Source organism: Lolium rigidum, chromosome 3 (genome assembly GCF_022539505.1).
Source record: "Lolium rigidum isolate FL_2022 chromosome 3, APGP_CSIRO_Lrig_0.1, whole genome shotgun sequence".
Classification (NCBI taxonomy): Eukaryota; Viridiplantae; Streptophyta; class Magnoliopsida; order Poales; family Poaceae; genus Lolium; species Lolium rigidum.
Window position 1 is genome coordinate 367,373,919 of NC_061510.1, and position 10,957 is coordinate 367,384,875.

Sequence of the window (10,957 nt, forward strand, 5' to 3'; positions counted from 1 at the left end):
TCATTACCCTAGTCTTTATACTGTTTATACTTACTGTTCCAATATGTTTCTAAACGTATTTTAGTGTGTCTGTTTATTCATTTTGGTTCCTACATAGTGTAACATCTGCAATATTCAACACATCTTACAGTTCGATCTGGGGCGTTGAGACAGATGGTAGGTGAGGTGCGTCCCGGCGGCGAATCTCGGGAGGAGGAGAGATGTCGTCTGGGGGCATAGGGCGGCACGGCCGATCTGGCCATCGCCTGAGGTTCTCCGGCAGTTAGGTGTTGAGGAGGCGAGGTGCGTCGTCGATGCGGCAGTACTTCGGCTCGCATGGCGTGTAACGACATCTAGGCTGCAATCTGGGCCCGAGGGGCCAACGCGTGTTATGCGGGGAGTTTGCTGAGGCCTTGGCCAAGACAACGACGACTCGGATCCGCGCACTAGGTTGCCCTCTCCTCTTCTATCGTTTCTGTTGGGAGACTAACTGGCGGCGCGGGGGCTGCCGGTCTCACAAATAATGGAGGTGGTCCTCAGATTCTTCTCGTGGCAAGATGAACATCTGCAGCCTGTCCTTGTCGATCTGGTGGGAGTTTCGTGTTCTGAAGCACTCCACCGGTGTACTCCACTGGGCGCTTTATGCCTGGAAATTACTGGATCGGATAATATTCGGTCATGCGCGCCCGTGTTTTTTCTACAACCGTTTAGTTTCAGAGGGAGTGTTGCGAAGATCTACTAGTTGTTACCATCATGGGGCATGCTTTCTCGTTCCATGGTGAAGTCAGCGGGTGGAGAATGTCATGAAAGCCGAGATCTGGGAACTAGCAATGGTGATTTGACTCTTTGTGGCGATGATGAATTGGCTTGGTGATATATGAATTGGAGCAGCGACATTGTGAGTGGGGGTGACAGTACATGAGAAGTTGAAAGTTCTACCTTTAGAGTGAAAATCCAAGGTCTGGCTTAATTAGTTGTGCCTCACAATAACCATGTTGAAGGTATTGTTTTTGGGAGCGAGGACATTTCTCCAGGGTAAAAACCTAAGATTTTTGATTGAACGACGATAACGCTTGCACTGTTTCTTTCTTGGAGGCGTCGCTTTTGGAGAAACTGAACTTCTGGTGCTTGGTGGTGTTAGTATTGCTGATACAAGGAATAGATCACTTTTTTAATTGTAATTTTTCTTCCTCTTTTAGCTGGATGCATCTGTAATGCCGCTAGATCAGTGCATTGTTGCAGATGCTAGGTGTCTTATATATATTCTTTGTCAAATAAATTCGTATAGTTCGAAACAGAGAGGTACCTTTTGCCGCAAAACCACTGCTCCCTCTGGCCATAAATACTTGTTCGTAGGTTCAATAAATCTAGATATATTTTAGCCTATGTTTATCTAAATTCGCGATAGGTATTTACCACCGGAATACTTGTGCAGGTAGCCGTCGATCTGAGCCATTTGTTCCAGAGAACTGGTGTCCATGAATAACAAACTGCCCTTGGTTTGAATTTTCCACGGTTTGACGTCAAATTTCCAAGCAGATCTTGGGTCGTCGTCGAGGCTGGGCCCGTGAGGCGCTGAACAAAGACCATGACCAAATACGGTCAGAGGCTTTGAAATTCTCCTACGACTTCTAGTTCTGGTCTCCCCTTGCTGAACTGAACTGGGAGTTTATATTATCCTCTGCGTTGCATAGATCACTCTCTGAAGATATTGATGAGCAAGAATTACACGATTACACTGTTTCAAGACAGAGAGGCAGAGAGTGAAAGAACTAGGGGATTCTGACTCACACTTGAAATGATAAGGTTGTGCCCACGCTCTTGATGACGATGGTGCAGTCGCATGACGGAAGCATTTTTTTTCCGTATATATCCACGCCAACAAAGGAGCCAGAAACAAGAAAACAAAGATAAACGAACGGCAATATATACGAGACAGGGAAGTTGTTAGTCGCTAGGTCCACAAATTCAATAGCATTCGATGCAGCAACTGTCAGCAGCGATGTGCCGTCTTGGCTCTTCAATAACGTCACTATTCGCCTAGTACACCAATCATATAGTGTAATCTAGAAGGTGGAATTACTTCAACCAATTACACATATGGATTTAAACTAAGAAAAATTTGATTGCAAACAAAAAGCAACGAAGAATTTACAGTTTGTGTTTGTTAGTACTAAACTGAATGATGAATAAAAGCAATATAGAGCTACATGTCGTTTGATTTATCGGATAGGGTTGTTGATCCTCATTAAAAAAATTAATGTGGAAAAGAGAAAACCAGGTCGAATTCTTCATGCCTATTTTCAAGGGTGTTTGAAAGCAGTCTGAGTTCAAACAACTGCGAAAACTTGTGTATTCATTTGTGTTTGTCTAGCTTCCACTGTGGATGATAAATGTGATGTCATACAAAGATAGGCTGTCAGTGATATTGTGTTTTGTACTAGTGAACACAATAAATCTCCTGACCGTCCAATCCATGACTTCAGTGTAAACCGTTTCTAAATATTTTACCTATCTTAGAATCAATATGTGGTTGGATGATTAGGAGAGTTGTTATGCCCGAAACTCAATGATGGATCAACCTGTTGATTTGTTGCTATGTGTGTCTCACTAAGACAAATAATCTTCTTGTGTACCTTGACAATCTCATCAATAGCGAGGTGCATATGGTGGTATTGTCTATCCTGAAGCTACGCGATTTAGGTGTTCAATGGACACAATGCCTATTAGCTGTGATGGTTCGTTAAAAAAATCCTATACACTATCAAATTCCATGGGACTACTATTTTGAAATGGTATAAAATATGTGACGATACAACAACGCGGTTGCTAACTTTTTAGTAGTTAACTACGATGGATAATCGGGTGCAGCGAATACGTCAGTCTACGCGGGGCGGCGCTTTGCTCAGCTGATCTTCATTCATAAAAAAATACATTAAGCATTTGAGCCCACACTAGGAGCCACGTACTTTAGTGGCCTACTATTTTTCCTGAAAGGTCAGTGACCTGCCTAGGCTAGAATCCAGTCCTTGTCATTGTAACAAAGAAATGCTTAAGATATACTACCTCCGTCTCAGTTCATAGGGCTTGCGCGTATTCCTAGATTGTCAATTTGGCCAACATAATATCATTTATATATTATAAAAATTATATCATTAGAAAGTACAGAGGCATAGAATGCATGTGATGATTTGACTACACATTAATTAATAATATACCTTTACACCTGCCAACTTAAAGGATTTCACAAAAAAGGCCCAAAATTAGCACATGTATACGGGTTTTGGGATCCTATGGTCATTATGTTGTTGTATGGCCTCTTTGATGCGTAGCATCACACATATTTGTCAGAATCATGATTCTACTATACGATTCTACGACTTTACGACTCAAATTGAGTAAAATAATTCAACGATTTTGCTAAGTAGAATCTTAGATTTTACGATTCTAAAAGTTATGATCCTATCATAGAGGTTTTGATCCGATTCAAATTCACTATTCTGATAAAATCACCAAAATAGAAAACACATGATTGTAGTATCATGTCTACTATAATCCTACATGATTGTGTTTGCACCAAAGTAGGTAGGTTCGATGCCCCCCTCGCAAAAAGGTATGTTCGGTGCACCATAGAATAGATAGATTATCGACATGGATGGAATTTTTTCTCAGAAATATAGTGTATATAATCACAAAAAAATCATATAGGATATGAAAATCCTTTCAACCTAAGGGTGGGCATGAGTTGGGTTCAGACAGGTAGGCCTCTACCAGACCAAACATGTGACTCACTATCCAGCAACGAGAGTATCCATGTGGGCTAATATATATCCAAGTACTAATCCTTCGGAGTCCAGGTATCCATGGAGCCCTATTTACGACAATAGAGAGTCAAAATTCGGACATGCAATTATCAAAATATTGATGTACAACCATTTGTCAAATCGGTTCATCGCACAAACATAAGAGTTGATTTTGTAGAAAAAAAGGAAAAACAATCTCACTCAAACATTATAGTACTACAAAGCACACACATCATAGACGTGCATAATATGTTGCAAGTAAATTTCTAGGTATCAGTGGAAGGAGATTCATGTCCGTACCAATACCCATGAGTTCGTCGGTACATGCCCGCGCTATGGACATATTTCACAATTTATAGGAGCATGAGAGGAGGAGCCATGACGAATAGAGAGACACCAAAATCAAATGGGATTGAGACCTAGAGGTGAAACGTTTGCAACAATTACCTCCGAAGGAGAGCTTCTTCACCACCGTCATCTTTTTTTGTGTTGCTCAGAGTAGTTCACCCATGAAGTTGATGAAGACCACTATGGAAGAATCGCTTTAAAAAGTTAAAAGTACTCTCCCGTCCCAAAATGTTAGGCGCTTATTTTTACACGGTTTTTGATGCACAAGTTTGACCATTAGAATATCCTAAAGTGTATGGACTGTTCATATCATTCAATTTCTTATGAGATATTTTTTGTTTCATATGTATTTATACCAAATTTATAGACATATTTTTATTGTAGGTGAAAATCATAGTTAAAGTGGGTTGTTATTGGAATATCAGCCACACGTTAATTGCCGAACGTAGGTAGTAGCACCAGGAACTCACTTAAACATTGGAGTCCAAGATAAATGTCAATACCAGGCTTTAATGTTTTTTGAAACGGGCAAAAGATTTGCATTTACCTCCATTCGTTAATTAAGGAGAGGTTTGAAAATAGTAAAATAAAAAAAGGAGTATCATAAGAGATTACTCTCCCGTCATTACAAAACTCAAATGCTTCGCACCCATGGTGACCCAAAGCTTAGCCTCATTCTTAATGATCTAAAGAAGGATAGTACCGGGTGCGCCTTTATTGTTGAAGATCCCTTGCATTTTGCTCTTTCCAAATTGTCCAACTAACAAGCATGGCGAGGGGAGTCATTGCCTTCCGGTTAGGGGGGCCTTGCAAGACATCCTCTTGAGAGATTTGAGAGAGAGGTCCACCATCCTCTCGTAGGTTTGGATAGAAGATATACCTAGCCAATATTTAACCGTCCCCCAAAGCCTTTCACAGAAATGACATTGGGAGAAAAGGTGTGCCGTAGTGATGACCCACAAGTATAGGGGGTGTATCGTAGTACTTTCGATAAGTAAGAGTGTCGAACCCAACGAGAAGCAGAAGGTGTTGACAAGCAGTTTCGATGAAGGATTCACTGTAAATGCTCAAAGACAAATTTTCAGGAGGTTTTGATATAGCAGATAAATAAAATACAAGTAAGTAAAATGCGAGAATAATAATTGCAGCAAGTGGCCCAATCCTTTTTAGCACAAAGGACAAGCCGGTTTGTTTACTTATGAAGACCAAACGTTCTTGAGGACACACGGGAATTTAGTCTAGTGCTTTCGCTTCATATAGTTGATTAATCTTCATTGTTTTGATAAGTGTTGTGTGGGTGAACCTATGCTAATGCACCGCCCTTCCTAGGACTAATACATACTTGTGATTAAACCCCTTGCAAGCATCCGCAAATACAGGAAAGTAATTAAGATAAATCTAACCACAACCTTAAACTCTGAGATCCTGCTATCCCTCATGCATCGATATACCAACGGGGGTTCAGGTTGCTATCACTCCGGCAACCCCACAATTAGCAAACGCATACAAGATGCATTCCCCTAGGCCCATAAAGGTGAAGTATCATGTAGTCGACGTTCACATGACACCACTAGAATAATAACACCACAACTTAAATATCAAACCATTAAATATTACTCAACATAGTTCACTACTAACATTTAGACTTCACCCATGTCCTCAAGAACTAAACGAACTACTCACAAGACATCATATGGAACATGATCGGAGGTGATATGATGATGGATAACAATCTGAACATAAACCTTGATTCAACGGTTTCACTCAATAGCATCAATAACAAAGAGTAATTAACACCGGGAGAGTTTCCCCTATGAAATACTCAAGATTCAACCCCAGATGTTACAGCGGAGACGAGGTGCAGCGGTGGAGATGACGGTGTCGGTGGTGGAGATGATGATGATCCCAATGAAGTCCAGCTCGATGACGGTGATGATGGCGACGATTTCCCCCCTCTGGGAGGGAATTTCCCCGGTGGATTTCTGCCCTGCCGGAGAGCTCTTTTCTTTCTGGTGTTTTCCGCCTCGTGGAGGCGGCGATGACTATCCTCGATGTCCCCCCGCACCTTAGGGTTTCTGGGCGATGAAATACGCGAAAGGGCGATGGCCGAGGGGGTCGTGGGCCCCCTCCCCACGTGGCGGCGCGCCGGCCTTGGTGGCCGCTGACAAGGTATCAACTTGTCAATGCCTACGGATTGTAGACTAGGGTTTAGTTAGATGTAGAGGGCAAGTAGATCTCGAAGGTTTCAGCCGAAAAGTACTCGATGAATATAAAACTAGGGTTGTGTTGACAGTAGATTCGATGCTTTCTTTGTCCCTCGACTCCCCCTTATATAGGAGGTGGAGTCGAGGGATTCGTATTGTACAAGTTACAGAGTCCGGGAAGGTTTCTAACTCATCCCGCAAGATTACAAACATCATCTCCTAATACAACTCTAACTTTCCTTAATAACAACTTGGGCTTCCGATTCTTCTTATTCTTCGAGTCATGGGCTTCCAGTAAACCCTGGGTACTATCTTCGGCAGGCCCATTGGGGATGCCTATGTCAGTAGCCCCCGAGATTTTGCTTGAATCGCAGAATCAGGGAAAATCTCCACTGTTTAGATTTACTTCTCTATATTTCTTCATACGAATTTCTATATTGTACAGGGATAATGGTGATTGGGGCTAGTTCATCTGACGGATCAGGTACTAGTTAACTGCTCTAGTGGCAATCCGCAAAAACCTACTTCAAGATCACGTCCCTGGACATGATCTCGGGATACCGGTGTAAACTTCGACGAGTGCCGCTTAAGGTCTTACCATTCCGTCGAGTCCTAGCCATATTTTATCGAGTACCTAACGCGTCCGTTAGGATTTTTCTTCGTATCTCGTTGATACGGATAAAAGTAGCAAACCAACGTCGAGACGGCGCCACGCCACTCGGAATGGATCCGGGGTCTTACCTTCGCAAATTTTGCGGCATTCAGAGATTTATTCGCAACTTTGGCGCTCTGAGAATATATTGTCGAGTGCTTATTCGGCTGTTGGAATAGCACATTTTATTGAGTCAACGGATGACTTATATTGCTCTCCCGATGGGAGTATATGCAGAGTTACTTGTATAACTCGAAATATACTCACTTCCTCTTTCTTTTTCTTTTTTCTCTCTCTTCTTTTTTTATAATTTCATCGGGCACGCGAACAGCGTTCCCGATGGGAGTAGCCCCCGAGGCTACAGTCAAGAACTTGTGCTTGAGTGTAGGCTCCACGCCTTATGTCGCTATATTGTTGTCATGTCACGTAATTTTTCAAATCTATCGGGTGCGCGAACAGCGCTCCCGATGGGAGTAGCCCCCGAGGCTATGAACAAATACTTGTATTTGATCATAGACTCTCGCCATCTCTATTTTGACTTGCTCATCTTTTTCATTTTTTCCAAAGTAGCCCCCGAGCATTTGGGCAAAAACTTGTATTTCTTCAAAGGCTCTCGAAACAATCGTCTGCTGTCGCCATTCTTCCAAACTGTCGTATCCGAGATTTTCTCTTGCCAAGGTGACATCATTGCTGACGATAGCCACGATTACTGTATCGGGAAAATGCGAGAACTTCTCTCTCTCTGTCTTGTGGGCCCAAATTTCTTACCACGTTAACGCGTCGTGCAAGTGGGGGACACACGTCCTCCGCTTTTCCTGGCGCACGTACTGTAGCTGCTGTGTTTTTTCGTCTACATGAAATTACGTTTTACCCCTTGTCCACGTGTACACCATCTGTCCCGCAATCTTTCAATCCAACGGCGCGACGGTTCACCGCACCTTTATATAAGGGTATCGTCTTCCTCCTCTAAGCCTTTCGCTCACGCCGCGCCTATGTCTCTCCGCTGCAAGATCCTCCATTGCTCTCCTTGCTGCAAGCTCTCATCTACGCTCACACCCTTCGCCACCAAGCTCATTGATGCCGCCTCGCCTTCGTTTGACTAGGCACAGCACTCCTGAGTCAAAGATGGCCGCCGAAGATCTGGAGTGGGAGAGATCCAAGATCTCCAATCAAGACATGAACCTGCTGAAGAAGCTGGGGTTCACCAAGAAGGAGAACACGCTGCGCTTCCCTTCCGAGGAAAGCTATCCATCACCTCCAATGGAGTATCGGGTCAGTTTTGTTGACCATCTGATCCGCGGTCTTTCTTCCCCAATCCACGAGTTCCTCCGTGGTCTTCTTTTTGTTTATGGGCTTCAGCTACATCAGCTGACGCCTAATTCCATTCTCCACGTGTCGATTTTTATCACACTGTGTGAGTGCTTCCTCGGAGTCCATCCTAATTGGGCTCTGTGGAAGCGCATTTTCTGCATCCGCCGTAATGGCGCCCACGGCGTCGCCTACAACATCGACAGCGTCGTTATCTGTGTTCGTCCTGACGTCGAATACTTCGACGTCAAATTCCCTGATTCTGTCCAAGGGTGGCGCAAGAGATGGCTCTATATTCATGAAGAAAGCTCTGATTCAGTGGAGTACAACATTGCTCCCTTTGACGGAAAGACCAAAATTCTTCGCCGCCGTTCCTGGGACGCTGAAGCTACCGAAGAAGAGAAATTGGCGACAGAGGCGCTGATGACTCGCATCCATGAGCTCCAGAACACCCGTGGCAAGGAGTTATCTGGTATCCAAATCACAGCATATTTCCTTAGGATTAGAGTGCAGCCTCTACAGGCTCGCAAAAATCCCCTTTGGATGTATGCTGGTGATGAAGATGTCGAGAGGATTTCCAAGGACCTTCCTATGAAGGACTTGGAGAAATTGATCCGAAGGATGTCAAAACTTACCAAGAAGGACAACATTCGTACTTCTTGCCGCGTTGCGCCATATAGCAGCGCCAATCCCCTTCCCGAGGTACTTTTTTCTTTTTGGTTGCTATATTATCTCCTCGCGTTTTATTATTTGTCGACTACTATCCTGCTGGCTTTTTTATCGACACTCTTTCTTTTCCTCAGAACCATCCTTCTATCACTTCTCTTCCTCCTCTTCCCGAGGGTGGGGAAGTTGAAGAACGTACCGTTGTCGATGATGACAACCAAGGCACCTCGCGCCCTGACATTGAAGTCGCGGATTCTCACAGATCCGCGGCTTCTTCTGAAAAAGATGCTGAGTCTGAAGCCACTGCTTCGACACACTCCCCTCCTTCTGCTTCTCCAAAGAACAAGAGGAAAAGGAGTGAAGTCAAAGATTCCGGCACCTCCAAAGCCGAAGAAACTGATCCTTCAGATGGGAAGGCAGCTTTCAATCCATACACCGATGCCCTCGTCAGCTCGTAAGTTCCTCTTTACTCCTTACTTTTTGCTCTCTGATCATTTTCAATCTTTTTTGCTTCTTATACTGTCGCCATTTTTATTGTAGTGATGATGAGGAAGAAGAACAACCCATTGACGCGGCTGCTCGAACGAGTACGTCGCGTACTTTAGTTGTGTCCGAAACTCAGCGTGATGGGGAGGAAACTTCGCCTCCTCAACAAAACGTCGAGCATTCGACTCCACCTGCAAGCCCCCGTGCCTCTTCGCCAAAGAGGGCAAGGGTCGAGCCATCCAAGGAACCCATCCTGTTCCCTGGTAACTCTTCGACACCTTCATTAGATGACGTAAGTTTCGGTCTTCTCTTTTTTGTTCATATTCCGAGCCTTTCAGTACTTTCATCTCTCCTTTGTTTCTTGCGATATGTTGTCGAATCTGGACTAGCTATATTGAGTTTTTTCTTTTGGTCCTCTCTCCAGCCTTTAATGAAGGAATTTATCCGTCTCGGTACCCAATTCGTCGAGTATCGTGATCATACCAAGAAGCTAGAAAGTACTATCTTCATCCGCCTCTTTCGTTGCATGTACTCTACTATTTTTGTCATAATATTTGCTTGTCGCTTATTCTGCCAGGAGAACTTGCGGAAGCTAATAAGCGTGCTAACGCTCTTGCTACCAAGTTGGAGCAGAGCGAAAAGGCCCGTAAGAAAGCTGAAGCCGATGCTGCCGCTGTCGAAGATCTTCGAAAAAGACTTCATGACGCGGAAAACTCTTTGAGCGAGAATATAGAACAGCAATCTGCTCGAGAGACAGAAATCCTCACTCGCCTGGAGTCGCAGAGTCGACGTTTTGTTAGTAAGTACTTTGATCCTTGCTATTTTTCTCGGGTTACTTCATATTTTCCAAGCATGTTTTTTACGAGCTATCCTTTGTTTGTCTTCAGGGAGAACTCATCAGGAGTATGAAGTGGATGGTCCTGAAGGCGACGAGCTGCTCGACGCGCAGACTCTTCTTGAAATTCATGGGGATGAAGCACGCGAAGGCCTTGCTGATGCTGAAGCAGGTCTGTCAAAGCTTTTCCCCTACTTCTTCCCGAAGAAAGAGGAGCCCAACACTTACGTTGCTCTCGCCAAAGCCTTCAACGTGCCGGAAGATCTTGGGCTCAAACTTCGCCAAGAAGGCCTGAAGATTGGCGTTGAAGGCACCATCGCGCTAGTTGCTAATGGCCAGCAAAACGTCGACTGGAGCAAGGTTGGCGACATAGGGGAGATGGAAACGAAGAAATGGCAATCTCTAATTAGAGCTGCCAAGCCTCCCTCAAAACCAATTCTTTCCTTCCTTGGTGTTAAGCCAACTCCTGCTCCAAGCTCATCCAAGCCGGAGGTCAAGTAGACCACCCTGTCCTCTCTTTTGGTTTTTTCTGTCTTTTGACGCTGTCGCCCTAGTTAGTTTTAGCGACAGCTGCTTCAATAGTCCATTAGGGACCCTTCTTTTGTAATAGTAATGTACATACTTTGAGAATCAATGAAAATCTATCTTTGCTTGATAATTGATGTCGAGCCTTTTC